The sequence below is a fragment of the Schistocerca serialis genome, chromosome 11 (assembly GCF_023864345.2).
Source record: "Schistocerca serialis cubense isolate TAMUIC-IGC-003099 chromosome 11, iqSchSeri2.2, whole genome shotgun sequence".
NCBI classification, from domain to species: domain Eukaryota; kingdom Metazoa; phylum Arthropoda; class Insecta; order Orthoptera; family Acrididae; genus Schistocerca; species Schistocerca serialis.
In genome coordinates, this window is record NC_064648.1 from 55444245 (window position 1) to 55458311 (window position 14067).

General features: G+C 38.1%; 1 long non-coding RNA gene across 3 annotated transcripts in view; it reads left to right on the top strand.

The window, feature by feature from the left end:
• LOC126427090 (uncharacterized) overlaps positions 1 to 14067 on the top strand; it is a 79025-nt gene that overhangs the window by 29762 nt on the left and 35196 nt on the right. For 2 of the 3 annotated variants that reach the window (XR_007576529.1, XR_007576527.1), the window contains exons 2-3: positions 10194 to 10271; positions 13102 to 13166. This is a non-coding gene — a long non-coding RNA (uncharacterized LOC126427090). The remainder of the gene's footprint in view (positions 1 to 10193; positions 10272 to 13101; positions 13167 to 14067) is intronic. The other variant, XR_007576528.1, reaches the window with a different exon arrangement.

Consider the following 14067-nt stretch of genomic DNA (forward strand, 5'->3'; position numbering starts at 1 on the left):
AAGGCCAGGAGTTATTAAGGGATACATATGCCATCTCTACGTTAAGCCACACGAAACGTATTGTAGAACTTTCTATCCTGTTCCCTGGAGGTTAAAGGCTCAAGTTCAAAAAGAAATAGATCGCATGTTGAAATGGGGTTTGATCGAACCCTCTACAAGCCCATACTGCTCCCCATTGTTGGTCGTGCCAAAAGCAAATGGAACTGTGAGACTGGTACTTGAAGCCAGGGAAATAAATAAAATCATAATTCCAGTGAGAACACATCCGGAAAACATAGACGAACTGATACAACGGTTCCAGGATGTCCAATATTTGACGAGCATCGATTTGCGGAGTTCGTATTGGCAGGTCAAGCTGGATGAGTTATCAAGGAAATATACAGCTTTCATTTATGCCGGAAGAAGTTACCAATTTACTGTAGTTCCTTTCGGACTCAACATTAGTGCTGGAATCTTTATAGCAGCTCTAGATTATGCTCTAGGCCCAGAACTAAGAAGCAGGATAACAGTATTTGTTGATGATATGCTTATTGCATCGAAGACCTGGGAGGAGCATATTACCTTACTGAGTCGGGTGTTGAACGTGTTCAAAACCATGGGAATAACTGCTAACCTACAGAAATCCCATTTTGCACTAAACAGAATCAAGTTCCTGGGGCATATAGTTGACGCAAAGGGAATTTTACCGACCAAGGAGAAGCTAATTGCGATTAGTAAGTTTCCAACACCGAGAAATAGGAGGCAATTAAAAGGGTTTATGGGTCTTGCCTCATTTTTTAGAAGATTTATAACGAATCAGGCCATGAATGCAGCAGCTCTAAATAGTTTGCTGAAGAAGGATGTGCCCTGGCTCTGGACATTAGAGTGTCAAGAAGCATTTGAAGAGATAAAGAAGCAATTAGTAAATGCACCACTTTTGTACCATCCGGACATGCAAGAGGAATTCTACTTGTCAACAGATTCGTCAAATGTGGGTCTTGGAGTGTGCCTTTTCCAAGTACGCAAGATAAATGGACAGCTTACCTTTTGTCCTATTGCGTTTGCTAGTCGTGTTTTGTCCAACTGTGAACGAACGTACACGACGACAGAATTAGAGGCTCTTGCGGTCGTCTGGGGATTTAAAAAATTTCATTATTATTTATATGGGTCGAAGACTATCGTATATTGCGATCACCAATCATTAACGTTTTTACAAACGTGTAAACTGTTACACCCCAGGCTGGCTAGATGGACGCTCGCTCTGCAACAATACCAGTTTAAGATCGTACATGTCTCAGGGCAGCAAAACATTATTGCTGACGCTCTATCAAGGTCACCGCAGGGTTTAACAAAAGAGATTGAAGTAAATAATTCCTCAGAATTCCCTGTATTGCTGCTGCAGGAAAATCCATTTAAGACGTACTACGTCAATTTGTGTGTGCATATGGCCCAGTTACAGAAAAAGGATGCTCAATGGGGAAGTGTCATTCAAAGGTTACAACAGCAACCTTCGGATCAGATGGCAAACTATTACAAGCTGGTAAATGGCGTATTATTTTTCCGCTGTGGAAGGCCAAACAAAGTCCGTTGGTGTGTTTGTATACCTGAGGCACAAATAGAGAAACTTGTATGGTTCACTCATTTAACCTGGGGACATTTCGGTGCAACAAAATGTGCAGACAAAATAAGTGGGTACTGTTATTTTCCCAACATAAAGCGCAGAGTGCATGAGGTCTTAAAGAGATGCATAATATGTCAAAAAACAAAGCCGGATTCAAAAGGGACTTATCACCCATTATGCTCAATATTAGTACAAGAACCAAAAGAATTAATTTCATGCGATCTGTGTGGACCGTTACCTACTTCAAGAGGTGGTGTTAAATATGTGTTGGCATTTCTCGATGTGTGTACGAAATACGTAAAGCTATACCCGATAAAGGCGGCTACAGCCAAAGTAATTGTATTAAGATTGATAAGGGATTATCTTCCACATGTTGGTACACCTAAGGCGATCATAACAGACAATGCTATATATATTCACGGGACTCCGATGGAAGCAGACTTTGTCTCAAGTCGGTGTGAAACATATACTAACATCATTTTACCACCCACAAGGCAATTTGGTTGAGAGGATTTTTAGAGAATTCAATCGATTTATGAGGACGTATTGCCATAATAAGCAAACTGCATGGGCAAATTATGTGGAAGAGTTTGAGCAGATATACAATAACATGCCCCACTCCTCAACTGGATATACACCTTGTGAATTGATGTTCGGAGCAAAAGAGGAAAACTTCTGGACTGACCATATCCCCAAAACTCAGGAAACTGAGATGCCTTGGGAAGAAAAAATAAGACAAGCTATCATAAATATGACGAAAAAGGCTGATCAAAGAAAACAACGATATGACAAATTAATCAAAAGGGTACAGACATACCATGTCGGAGAGAAGGTACTAGTTAAACGACATACCAAATCATCCGTAATAAAGAAAAGTATAAAGAAATAGGAGTTACTATATACTGGACCATACATTATCCTACAAATTCTGAATCCGGGGGCTTATCTGTTAGCATACCCGGGATTGAACAAAATAAAAGGGTTATTTTCTCATAACGACTTAAAAAAGTATAATGAAGATTAGAAGATAGGGAGGAATGGTGTTCCGAGTGACAGAAATGAACGCTCGTAAAAAACATAACAATAAACTGTGTGTGTAGTGATAGAAACCTTTAAATTGAAATAGTTAATCAGTGACAGAGTATAGAAATAGTGACTAACTATTATTATCGAGTGTTGTAAAGAAGATAGTGGAGATAGGCTTCACCTGTGGTTTGGGTGAACATAGAACTTTAGCATTGCTAATGCCATCAAGAATGATTAAGGATCTAACTGACCTTCAAGAAGAATGAAATGTTTCCCGCAAATGATGCGGAATAATCAAAAGAGGTTCCGAGTGAATATTCATATATAATCTCATGTGAACGCTTACATGTGTAAACGTGTGAAGGGATGTGTTGTGGTAGTGAATCGTGAGTGACGGTTAACGCCGCAAAGATAATTTCCCGCGCAAAACAGTTGACGTCGGCGCGAGAATTAAAATCGATATAGACGACACAGATATGCTTTGTAAGAGACTCGCACCAAACGCGAGGATAAACTGATTCATGTTGAACTCTAAAAGGAATAGGTGTTATAATTAGAAGTTAAGAGTTTTTAGTTTATTAATGAATGATTAAAGAAAGTAATATTCATAGATTCAGTAGTAATTTAATGGTTCGTGTTCATTTGGGAATTTTGTGTGAAAAATCCATTTCCATATATGAGCATGGATGAACACCGTATGAATCAGAGAGTAATTGAAAGAAGCGAATCCGCATTCCTCAATGCTAATAACTTTTACATTTCAGCACTCAAGCGAAGAAATATATGTATTTAGAATAAAAAGTTTTGAGTATAGCTAAATTATATGACTTGTCAAGGAAATATGGATGATGTCTTGGTATAAAATGAACTACACTTTCCATTATTCGATGATTTGAATCCAAAATCTATAGTAAGTTACATGAATCCTTTAAATTTACGAAGAACAAATCAGTGATAGAAAATGTGTTAGAACTTTTGGACTTATAAGCACAAGTGGGGAGGCAAAGTCAAAAGGAGTATTCAAAAGGGAGTAAATCGGATGATGCTTTTGGCAACATCATTAGTTAATGGTTGAGTTCCTTGAAGTACGTCGTAACAAAAAGGATCCATGAAGCCATAAGGATTTTGCTTTCAAAAAGGAGAATCTTGGACGGTGCAACCTAATTAATTCTCTTACAGGAAGAGTTTTCCTTTTGGTCATTGCTAATTCTTTTGGAATGAATGTTGCATGTGAATTCGAGTATCCCTGTTCCTTCTACTCTTCCCATTGTGGGCCGCGTAGAAGATCAATTACAAAGGGGGCCGCATAGAAGACCGACTACAAATGTGGACGTCGGGGACATGCAAGACTCAGGGGAGTTTAGCACCGCAAGATATTGTACCAGGAGCAAGATTGTAAAACGAGAATTCACGTTATTGATTGTAAAACGTTTTTTTTGCTAGAGGCACAAACCACTCTTCTCCAAATCGTGATACAAATTGATCCCTGTCTTTCCTTTAGAGATCTATTTCAAAATTATATATTTTTTTCTTCTATAGGCTTTCCTATCTTCTATGTACCGTAGGCTGGGGGTCTAGGCTTAAGAGGTTTTCCAAGGTTTCCCTGCTTAAGAAAGTTCCCGAATGGGTAGACCCTGACATCAGTTCATGAAAGATCATCTTCCTTGGTTGTGCACAGCAAATATATCACCTAGATGCACGTAAAAGCAATACAGCCGCGGTACCGGTCTCTTCATTTCTTCTGTCTTCAACATTTCTTTTCTTCGTCTGTCTCAAATATAATATTTTTTTTCAGTCGGAGGACTGACAATCATCACTTCCAGGTTATCCACGCTAATAGATGGCTCGCGAAGTGTGTTCGGTGAATCAAAATTGAGCTCACAAACTTCGCTCGCTGCGAGGGGCATTGTAATCTCCCCACGGAAAATTACCCTCTACCACGCAATAATTAATAATGGTCAACCAAATCATCCACATGTATTTACGTTTGAAAAGTATCTGATCAGATTTTCTAGTAATATATGCGCCGACAGCTCGTCAACGCCAAGGTATTTTTCTAGTACGTTTATTCTTTGGAACAACAGAGGTACAGATATGTATGCTCCATGGTTATTATAGAGAGAGAGAGGAACAGCTTCGGAAGTATCGGTTGGAAGATTGTCGGATTGCTAAAGGAGATTTATTTACTCTTCTTCGCGCTAAAGCGAGCTAGGAAAGTTTGTGCCGCTAGCGTGATAGATAAAGAGAAAGAAAAACCTGTAAAAGAAAATTACATGAGACTTGGAACCAACAGAAAACGGAACATGTACGGAAATGGATTCAATATACAATTTTCCTCAGAAATAAGGTTTGTGACCATTTTATTCTAGAGTGAATGACGAATGAGTTCTCTGTCTGAACCATTGATGATTGTCTGGGCCTTGTAATTAATTGGGAAGTTTCAGCTGTGACGAAGAGAGCCTGCAATCTCTGAGTTTTTTGAAATCGTCCAAAAAGGCTTCGTCCACATCTGAAATTTTAGATCTGTCGTAAACTGAACGAATTGTTCAAACGATCGATTTTCCCAACTGAATGCAGCGCTTAATAATAATAACAAATGTAAAGATCTTTTCTAGCAAGCCAGCCACTGAATATTAAGACGAAGGGCTCCACCAGAGATTCTACTAGGCTGATTTCACGTAAATAATATATTTAAACTGTACACAGATAAAGGAGAGAGAGAGAGAGAGAGAGAGAGAGAGAGAGAGAGGGTGAGAGTGAGAAAATCCTCCATTAGCATAATTGTTTCTCTGTCTTTTCACGGATCAGCCTAACTAGAAAACACGAAGCCCTGACTTTATTGTACCGATTTATGTGTGAGAGGGAAAGAGCGATAAAGGCGACAGATACACTTCCGTACAGACAAAACATTACACCAATTTAGCGGCAAGCTGCATTCACATAGACTTTCATCATTTACAAAAGCAGAGTAGAATTCATTATACTGTGACTGAAAGAGTCCAAAATAAATAACTCTTAAATATTCTTTTGTGACCAGGCTCCTCTGTTTCCACATTAAATACATAACTCGAGACAATTTTGTGCAGGTATGGTTGATGTGTGTTTCCCACATTAACTTAGTCTACATGAATTCCTAGAATTTTAACTGCTTTCACCTATACCTCTTTTGACAATCCCTGTGTAATCTGTTGGTTTTTATAAGGATTGCAAAGCAGTGTATTTGGTGAGAACCAATTTAGTGCTGCTTCCATGTCATCTTGCATCATATCTTGCAGAACTGATATGTTCTCATGCCGAGCAAGCAAAGTTGTGGCGTCAGCATAACCAAATAACAAAAGTGAGGATACAATGAGGTAAATCATTGACTGCAGTTATAAAAAATAAGGGCTTAAGGACAGAACCTTGTGGGACTCCTGTCTTAACTTCTAGCAACTGTGAGTCTCTGTTTCTGACATAGGCAAACTGCTTCCAATTTTTAGGTATGATTCAATTACTGCCAATGCAGAATCTTGTATTCCATAGAATTTGAGTTTAGCACTTAAGATATCATGAGAAATCCAGTCTAATGCCTTACTTAAATCACATAAAAGAAGTGAGGCTTTATTTTTATTCTCAAAGGTTGTTATTACTTCATTCACAATTGAAAGAACAGCAGTGGTGGTATTTTTTCCCTTGCGGAAGCCAAATTGACTATTAGAGAGTAAGTTATGCGACTCAAAGTAGTGGTTCAGTTGGTTATAAATAAGAGATTCAAGTATTTTCAAGAAAATGGGAACTATTGAAACTGGTCGGTAATTTTTGAGATCATGTTTGTCCCCTTTTTTATACACTGGGATAACTTTCGATATTTTTAGAGTTGTAGGATGGACTCCAAACTTTCGACACCTATTAAACAGAAAGGCCAATGGTTCACTAATTATATGCACTGTTTTTTTAATTATGTAATTGGACAACCAAGAGCAGTCCATGCTCTTGGAGTTTGAGAACTTTGCCACTACCTTTGTAATCTCAGTGGGTGCGATTGTCCTCCATGTAAATGTATTGTTTGCAGGTTGTTGTTGCTTAAGTAGATGACTTGCATTGGTGGTTGTTGTTTCAATTTTGTTCCTAATATAACTTACAGAGTCCATGAAAATATGATTAACTTTATCCGGGTCAAGAGCTATGCGATGTTCATCATTCCTGCAATGCTCTTGTGCAACAGCATTCCATGCAGCTTTGCACTTATTAGGAGCCCCTTCAATGTATCTTTTGTATGGTGTTCTTTTTGCCATTCTAAGCTTAGTTCTATAGGTTCTCTTACATTCAAGATATGCTTTGTACAAATCCTCTTTCTGCTCCGTTCCATCTTTATGAGAATTTTTATACAAGTGGTACAATGATAACATATTTTCCCTCATATTGGTAAGTTTATCTGTGTACCACTTAATGTTTTTCTTTATAGGTTGGCTTTTAAGATTGATTTTTATAAGAGGAGAACAAGAATACCACAAATCTAAATAATTTTTAATTAAGTTCTTAAAAGCAGTTTCAGTTTTATTTATTCCCACTTGACAGTTATATATACAGTCCCACTTAATATATCCGAGTTTCTGAATGAACTGGTTTACTACTTCTTCCTTCTGCCCTCTAACCCACATTACCTTTTCCTTAGCATTGGCACCTGTGTTTGGGGAATACGTTCAAATTCACTGCATTTGTGTTGATGCTTCGTACCGTAGATTCGACAGTTGTGCCTGTTCACTTTCACAGTACTGTGAAAAGTTACTTGGTTGCTAAAAATGAAGTGTTCAACAATGCCATACCCACCCCATTCACTTGTTACAACTGTGAATAAATCTCAGAATGCTTGTCTTTGTCGTTGCCATTGAGGTTCTGCACTAGCTCCAATTTCAATGGTTTCATAGACAGCTTCTGTAGCAGGACTTTCCACACTGTCATTGGAGTCATTTCCAGTTCACAGGGTGCACGATGCGCTGATTTCCTAGGATTCCTTATGAATATCTCTTGTAAGTGCTCCACATTCACTGCACTCACACTAGGATGTCCACTTCTCTTCGCCAGGCACAAGCTACCTGCCATAACGAATCTGTTGTGGCAGTGGTACATGGCCTTTCTTGTTGTTGGCTTCTTACCGTACTTGGTTCTAAACATAGGGGAAAAAAAAAAACTTTCAGTGTTTCTCTTCGAAATGACATATGTGTGATATCTGTACAGTGTTTGGTTTCTGTGCAATAAATAATTGAAACTGTTCCTAGACTTTATGTACACCCTGTATTTTGAAATCTCCTATGTTGGCAAACATATAAGTGTTATATCAAATATTGATAGAAACTGCTTACCAAGCATCAAGGAAGACATTAACACAGACGAGGAAAACCTAGTCAAGGAAAACATAATTTTTTTTTTGAAACTGGAGTTATATTAATCTGCCAAAAGAGAAGAAAGTAGCAATATTATGAAAAGGAAAGTTACCACTCACTACAAAGCAGAGATGCTCAGTCATAGATAGGCACAACTAAAAGCCTGTCACAAACAAGAAGGTTTGGCCAGTAAGGCCTTACTGGCCGGAAGCTTCTTATTTGTGACAGTCTTTCTGTTGTGCCTATCTGTGACTCAGCATCTCTACCATACGGCGAGTGGTGACTTTTATTTCCATAATATTGTTATATTCCATCCTGGATTTTCCTTATTTGAAAAGAGAAGAGAGGTTGGATGAAACAATGCATACTGAGATTAAATAGAAAAAGTTCTCAAGAGTTCCTGGAGCAAGGAGGAGGTGAACAACTCAGTAAGAGCACTTGTTTTTCCTTTCATTCTTTCCATTTAATGTCAGTTACTATTCCTACTTCTGTACTTTCTTCATTGGAAAGAACCTGAAAAATGGCGCTGTTATACTTCACTGAATATGCCAGTATCTACAGCTGCTTGGTAAACAAAAATTATATCTAATGCTATTTGCCTGCAATTCTGTATGGGGTGTAATTTTTGCTAGCAGAAAAATATATAATTCCAGTGATACACTATGGCCGACCGCTACTTATATTTAGGAGGTGAAATTGTCAGTGCTGCTGATTGTCACACACAAAATGAGAGGGAATGAGGAAGGGAGATATCTCATAACTTTGTTAATTCCCCAAGGAGGAAAGATTGATAGCTTGGGGATGATTGGAAGAGGTCCCTCAGACATCAGGAAACTAATTAATTCGATTTTTTTTTCACCCCATACACTTAAAAGTGTCCATTAGCAGTACTTGAAATTCCACCTTCTAAAGGTAAGTACTGCCCACCCCATCTGTCTCTTTGTAATTTTATACACAGTTCAGTCACATTAATGTGAGCACTGCCTATGTTTTATATCAACATGCAGTAACCGCTCACAGACGGCAGATGCCAGCATTAGCATTGGAGTATATATAAAGTGGGTCGAGGATGGTGCAGAAAAGAGTGCAGATGTAGTCGTAATGCTGAAACAAAGCTATTTGTCGGTCATCATTGGTTTTTGGGCCAAGTGTAGAAGCATTTCCAAAAAGGCTAAGATTGTAAACTGTTTACATGCCATCATGGTGAAAGTATACCGTGCATGGCGAATTATTGCCATCCAAAACCGGCATGCAGTCAACTGTAGTGCAAAGATATGTGTGGGTGAATGAATATGCAACTGTTGAGCAACTGACCGGCCAGATGAACCAAGGGGTTACGAACCGTGTCTCCTCAATGACCGTTCAACAAATGTTGATGCATATGGGCCTCTGCAGCAATGGTTTGGTTCATGCACGTATTCTGGTTGCTGTCCATCATCGAGAAAGGCAGGAATTTGCATGCCACTGAGTGGCAAAAGATGGCCTTTTCAAATTAATCATGTTTTATGCTCCATCAGACAGACGGCTTTTGGTATGTATGGCACTGCAACAATTGTTGAAGGGTTCAGGCCGGTGGAGGGGGTTTATGGTGTTGTGAATATTTTTGTGGTCTTCCCTGGGTGATTTCATCATTCTGGAAAGCACAGTGGTTCAACACAAGTAAGCATCAATCCTTGGGGACCACATCCACTCATACGTGCAATTTATTTTCCCTTGGCAAGATAGCATCTACCAGCAGAACAATGGAGTATGTCACACACTTCGTAGTGTAAGTGTGTGGTACCACTAGCACCAGAGGGAATTCACTGTGCTCATGCTCCCCTGCCTCCCCCTACCCCCCCTACCCCCTCCCTGCCCCCTCCTCTACCCTAAGGCTGAATTCAAAACCCGGTTGAGAATATCCGGTGACTACTTTGATACTGTTTTTGCCACGAATATTTGGCCCTCGGCTGTGAAACATAGCACACTTGGCCATGATAGTGGAACTGGAGTGGTTCCACATCCCTGTTGGTACCTTCTGGAGCCTCACTGACACTCTCCATGCATGTCCTTACTGTGAAAGATGGCTATTTGGGCTTTTGACAGGTGGTTACAAGTAGTTTTGGATCAAGCAACTTCCTCAAGTTAATTTTACTGTAGATAGAATACTTGGGCAAATTCCTGTGGTTTTGTTCACAACAATTTTCTTTCTTATTTTGTTCTAGTGGCAGATTGAAGGATTTGTTGAGAAGTACAAGAAAATGAAAGACAGGGCAGCCCTTTTGAAAGGCAGTTTACATAAGGTAAGGTGGCATAAACCATCTTTTTAAACACAAGAACATGATAATGAAAACCTATCACCATTATGCATTACAGTGTGCTATTATACTCTGAAATATACAAGGTGCATCCAATAAGTTCGATGAATGGTGTCAGAAAATAAAGAAAATGAGAGTAACAAAGTAATCACCATTAGCTACAACACATTTGTGACACTAATTGTAAAGCTATTGAAAACTGTTCATAAACACTTCTTGTGGAATAGTTTTAAGTAACGTGTTCATTCGTTGTTGGATTTATCGCATCATTACAGGAGGTGAGACCGGGTGCTACCAGTACGATCCAGAGACTGAACGACAGACATTTCCCTCACCTCCCTCAGATAGAAATTCATGATAGATCAAGACTTTGCTTTTGAAAAAAGCAATCGACATCCTTTAATCTTGGATTTTGACGGAAGACTCGTTTTGGGAGGTGGGGAAGACAACAAACATTGTGCCACGGACTGTCACTCGGTCTCAGGATCTTATTGGTAGCACCAGGCCTCATCACCTGCTATGCCACAGATATGCAACGGTGTGTGACCACAGTGCTTTGAGCGATTGCACAAGAAAATTTGTTGACAGTTTCCAACAGCTCTACAACTGATGTCAGAAGTGTGTTGTAGCTAACAGTGGTTACTTTGAAGGCCAAGACTTATTTGGTGCACCTCTTCTTGTTTGTCTTTTCTGTACAGATCTTTTTGTTTTCGTATAACTGCTGCAATCTACATCCATTTGGCTCTGCATGCTGTTGTCAAAAATTGTTCTTCCTTTATAATGTTACCCCTGCCCCCTCCCCTCCAACTTCCCTCCATTACAAAATTGAAATGTTTTTCTGGTGACCTCCTCCTCAGTATTCACCAACTGAGAAATCCAAAAGGGAAAGAATTTCTCCTCCAGAATATTATCCCCAAGGGGATGCCATTATAAAGCTGTATAGTATAGGTGGATAATAGTGATGTGTTGTGTTGATTGTAGCAAAATTGGGAGTTGCACATGCTCCTAATTTAGAAAATTAAAAGTATGTGCTCTGAAACACTTGCCATCAGAATAATTCCTAATATGAATGAAATATTTTCATTTACTTGTGGATTTGTGAATGTTTCTAAGGCAGTTAATGGGCAATGAAAAATGTCTACACCCAAAATGAGATTATTAAAGAGTTACATGTGTCTCGTCACCCGAAAAATCTCCTGTCTTACCCTTTTTAAGAAAGTGGGGACATTGACCACAACCAAACATTCTCTCTCTCCAATCATAACTTTCTCACAATCAAATGTACCTCAACCATAATATAAGAAGAAAATGTGACCCACATTATGATCTGATGAATTTTTCTGTAGTACAGAAGTGTGTGAAATAGAACTAGCACTGAAATCTTTTAACTTGCTCGGAAGTAATAAAGATTCCTAAGAGATAATAACATGTTATTTGAAAGTAAGAAGAAGAAAATTTTTTGTAATAATTGTATTATTGTCTTACTTAATTTTTAAGGCAGAAAAATTTGGAATGTAGTCTGATTTGTTCAAGTTATGTCTTCCTGGTTTTGTTTTTACATGATTAATAATGCATTCTATGTTATATAATTCATAGAAAAGTTCTTTAAATTTGAGAAATCCAATACAATGTTTATGTAATCAGTGAACAGTGTTATATGATTTGTAATAAAGTCTAATTTTATATTTATTTTTGATTGACATTTATGTAATGCTAAATTAAATTTTTTGAGAGGGTCCACCTCCGGATACACAAAAGAGATCATGCTAAGACTGATATGTTTATTTCTGGATCTTCAAACTAATCTCACCACTTCTCTTCACCATCATTGTATTTTCCTGCTCCTGCCTGCACCAGACATATAGTCTCACATATTCAGTGGCATAAGTTGCAAGATCCCTTGCCTTTTGATATGCTGAACTGTAAAGTGTCACACAGCATAACAGGAAAGGAGAGACGTACTATATGTTTACAACTATATGTCTACACCATAAAACAAGGAAGGAAAAGAGCAATTCACAAGAATCACAGCCAGTAAAAACATTGCTCCTGATGTGCACATTTTTGTATGACATGATGTGGAGTTGTAAATGGATTTAGTAACTGATCTGCAATTTTATTTGTCCCTCCTACAGCATTTTAAGCTTTTCACAACTGACACTTGCATTTCTACACGCGTGTCAAAGTAGTATTAGTGAATGGAGATAATACAAACAAGAGTTGAGATGCCACAGTTCGAATGTATTAGACTTTTCTGAGGGATGTTCAGTGAGTCACTAAGGAGCTGAAAATTGCATCTCCAGACAGGGATAAGACAAAAACTGAAAGCATATTTGTTTCTCAGTATTAACATGATTTTATGTCTATATGGGAAATAAGTTGTGTATTAAGGTAGTCTTTCTAGCTGCACTAAGATCCATATAATTTTTCCTATTGTTTCCAACTGTCAAACATTTAAGTAAAACAAAAACCACTAACCATTTGGTCTAGTAATAACAGCGTTTCTGTGTTGATGGGCTGGACTAGTGTGATCCTGTTTTACACCCTTTATTACGAAGTACTAGATGCCACTGAGGCCAACCATTCTCGTACCGGCTGTGTGACAGAGTTCACCCCTTGGCCCTGCCAGGTGCCAGGAGAGTGACTACTGTTTGGTGGGCGTAACACTGATCGTTTTCTTGAGAGGTGAAGATTTCATTCTTTTTGTCACCTCTTCTAGTTTCAAAACTGTGGTAGACATAACAATTAAAATGTTATTTTAAATGTAAGATGAATATAAGCTAGCTGTCACGTCATTCCTGCTTTCTGTTTATAGTCCCCGTACATTAATACCAACAACTAAAAATGTTGACAGTGAATAGTGAACCTTTACTGCTGCAGGTAAGTGATAAAAAAATTAAAGTTTTTATCAAAATAATTAATGATTATTATATGATAGAATGTTCAGATGTAATACAAACACGTATCATGATCTGAAGCAACAACTCATAGCACAGTTTGTGAACAGTTAACAATATAGATCAACAAAGGCAAAAGTCAGTTGTTCATGTCCTGTCCTTATCATTCTTATGTTACATTTCCACATATTGCTCACTGTGTGTATGCTACTATAAAGAAAAATGCATTTATGACCTTAATGTGCTGAATTGAAAGCAAATACTACAAAGATATTATTGTGATCATGTATTATTTAGAATCTTGAAAAAATCTGATTAGAAAGAAAAGAAACAGAACTGTGTAGCACAAAAAGAATTGCTTGAAGCCATCTACTCACAAATGGCTAGAGACTTTCATTTCCTATTTTTTGATAATGACACAGAAACTAAATTTTGTTTGTGACACAGTTTCCAGTTGTTGTGACAACCATCCGTGGACATTGCCTAGCAGCAACTTTGTATTCTGCATTTGCTCTCTCATTGACAGAAGATCGCACTATTAGTGAACACCAATTCTGTGGAAAGTTGTCCTGTAATGTATGCCAAAATAAATACTATAATTGATTTTGAGTATTTATTCCTTGAAGTCAAATTGATGACCACTCTCAGATCTTTGATAAATGTTTATTACTGGTAAAAATAACCCACAGTCCGAAACGGTAGTGTGACAGTGTTGATGTAAACACAGAGCATTTCATCAGATGAAGAGTGACATATTAACATAACCACAGTATTCCTGGTGCTTACAGTTTGATACATCCAGTTTCCAGGAATGTAACCCATGTACACTGTCTTTCATAATGTTGACACAATTACACAACCCATATGCTGCCTACTGAATGTTT